The sequence below is a fragment of the Salmo trutta genome, chromosome 5 (assembly GCF_901001165.1).
Source record: "Salmo trutta chromosome 5, fSalTru1.1, whole genome shotgun sequence".
Taxonomy (NCBI): domain Eukaryota; kingdom Metazoa; phylum Chordata; class Actinopteri; order Salmoniformes; family Salmonidae; genus Salmo; species Salmo trutta.
This window is the reverse complement of record NC_042961.1, coordinates 39,565,139-39,568,142: the sequence shown is the minus strand read 5'-3', so window position 1 is coordinate 39,568,142 and position 3,004 is coordinate 39,565,139.

Sequence of the window (3,004 nt, the reverse complement as noted above, 5' to 3'; positions counted from 1 at the left end):
TCTAGGTGTTTTGTCATGTTTTTGTACCCGATGTTGTGCTTTTCACTCTAATCAATGACTGAATCGTTGAATTCCTGGATCTGTCCCAAGTTGTTGAGTGCTCTATGTACTGAGTAATGATTGTATTGAGTCTGTTTCTGATGTCAGATTTCACCCTTTGGTTAGGAACAACATATCAAAGTTTGTAGTGCTGAAAGTTAGCCAACCATATAAGCTAGACCTACGGTATTGATAGTCATCAAATTTAATTTGTCTTGATTTTCTTTTAATGACCAGGTAGATATCTTTCCTCTCAGTCCTTATACAAATACTTTAGTTGTGTAACTAAAATCTACATTTATATTGTTCCTGGCAGACTTAATATCACACTTGTGTCATCACAAGAACAGCCCAGCAGATGATTTCATAATTAGTTCAAGGCCAGGCTCCATTCAATGGTGCTGCAGACACTTTTACATGATGGAAAGTTGTTGTCGCTTTGTTATATTCATCCTGGGGATGAGTAGACGCACAGATGGTAATCAGCCATTGCAGAAAGGGGATGTGAGGACACCTCGTTGGCTGAAACGTTAGCTTGCTGAAAGTAGTATCCATTATACTGTAGTAGCTCCCCAGAGTGTGTGTGTTTATGCGATGGTGTGTGCAGTACGCTGATTTATTTTGTTTGCCATCCCCACAGTTATGTTGAGTTTATCAATATGTCTTGGGAGGATTTTTTAATTTTTTTGTAGATATCTCCATTCACTGTGTTTTATTTCTGTGGTCTGGATCCATCAAGCATTGATTCTTATTATGTTTTCTGATGGTGTTCTAGTTATTCCACCTGCATATATTTTTTTTCTGCACCACACTCAAGTCCCCCTGTGGCCTTCATCGTATTGTACCTCATCCATTTCTTTATCTGTTGTCACACACTTTGCAAAACTCTATTTTTCTAACGCTGCCCGTGTTCAGGGGCTGTGAATCAGGCTTTCGGGAAAACGTCTTGAGGGAGATCGAACATTACTCGGTCCCTAAAACAAAAAAAAGGATCTGAACGGGCGGTGTGGGCGCAAGCAAACACCCTCTCTGATGCAAACAGCACTGCGTCCTCCAATGTTGATCTCTATGTTAATTTTAATCTAAATGAATTAGCGCTAGAGGGGAAGCTAGCTGGCTATAGAGTGAGAGAGTGTGTCATACGCGTGGATGTAGGCCTACATGAGACTCCCATCATGGGGTTTTGATGATGTCTGTGTCACATTCAATTCCACTTGCTGTCTCTTATGAAAGGAGCTGATTATGGAGTTGCCGGCATTACTCCAAAAAAGCTTGCCATCTTCGCCTGTTTGTCATTTAGATTCCTCCTCACCAGAATATGGGTACGACTATGAAATAACCCAGTGAATTACGACGTATCAATACTGAAGGTTTTTACACCAATGATTTGAGTCTTGGCAGCCATTGGAATGCCATCTGTAGGTTATCATTCACACTGATGTATGGGTCTGTTTTTTTTACTGGCCTTTCTTCTGCAGCTTCCAGATGTGTTGTTTCTCTTTCTTGTTCTCTAAATCCTGACCCCTCTTAACTGTACTCTCAGATTATTGCAGTGAGACAGAGGGTGATAGCTCAGAAACCATAGAGAAGTATTACTGTATATTGGCCCATAACCTTCATAACACCAAGTTCCTAGTACTTCAAATCCAATGGAGACCCATGGTGAGTAAACTAGTCGTCCTGGTTAGATACTGTAATCTGTGGAAATGTGATAACCTACACTAGTGTTACAGGCTCTTCAAACGTACAGCTTAAGTAAAGTACATTTCATTAAGTACCTCCAGTTTGCGACTGAATTGTTTAGATTAGGGACAGTGTGGGTTGATGACTACCAGAACTCTATCCCTCCCTCCATCCCCCCCAAACAAAGTGGCCTCTTCAACCCAGACTACCTGCCTATTGATCCCCTCCTCCTTCGCAATGTCTCTCCCTCAATTCTTTCGAGGGCCTGTGCAATCTAAGTGACAATGTTGAGGACAGACTGGGGAAAGCGAGAAGAAAGAGCGGGGAGATGGGCCCGGTTCCACGAGAGGGCAAAAGGGGCCTTAGCCCTCTCAATTGAAACTTGTGTCAACTCAGTTTTAGTTTTATGTCCCTATTTTAAAAACAGCAAAAAAGTTCAAATGATTGAGTGACCGGTTGGCGCCAAATCTGTATCTCCGCTGCGACGTGTCAGCACCATGAAAAGAGCGCGCCGCAAAGTTTGTGTTTGTGTGTAGGGGGTTATGGAAAGCCACAGGGCGGTTTGGTAGGACTCCTTTGCGTTTCCATAAAAAGCGGTGGAAACACTGCTCATCTATGCTAGGCTACGTCAATAACGAGATATGCCTCCGCCTGTAATTTTTGACGGGTCAGGCTTACAGTTGAAGCTGCTTCACTCAACTCTGCCTCACGCCCCACCACTACATAGTTTAGTTAGCTTCTTAGCTCGCTATAAAAGGCGTTTAGTGTTATTAGCCTATTTATCTCTAACCAACTAATATGCCACTGCCACCATGGATATCAGAAATGAAACCACCAAGGCCGCCGCCAAGCACATCAGCGTTGATGCTGTCGAGCTCTGCTAGTGCGGCGTGAAGAGCCCCTCCTTTCCACAAGTGCCGCCAGGGTGATGGCTTCATAGTTCCCTCCACCCCCGACTGTTCCTGACGATCTTGGAACAGAGGAGCCAGCCCAAGTTAGCCTAGAGTCCTACAGTCGCAGGTTTTCTGTCCAAACGGTTAATTTAATAGCAACTGGTTATAGGAAGAGTGGCTGGAATAACGCAGATAAGGCCTTCGCCCAAGGCGGGTATTCTGACTGGAAGCATGCTATTGCTAAAACCAAAGGATTCGCTAGGCACTGCAAGTAGCATTTGAAATGCACTGCGGGAAAACAACTCGTTTTATTATGCTGCATTCACATAGAACGGGTAATTCACCTATTACAAACATCCTATCTCGTAGCGTACCTTAATATACATTGC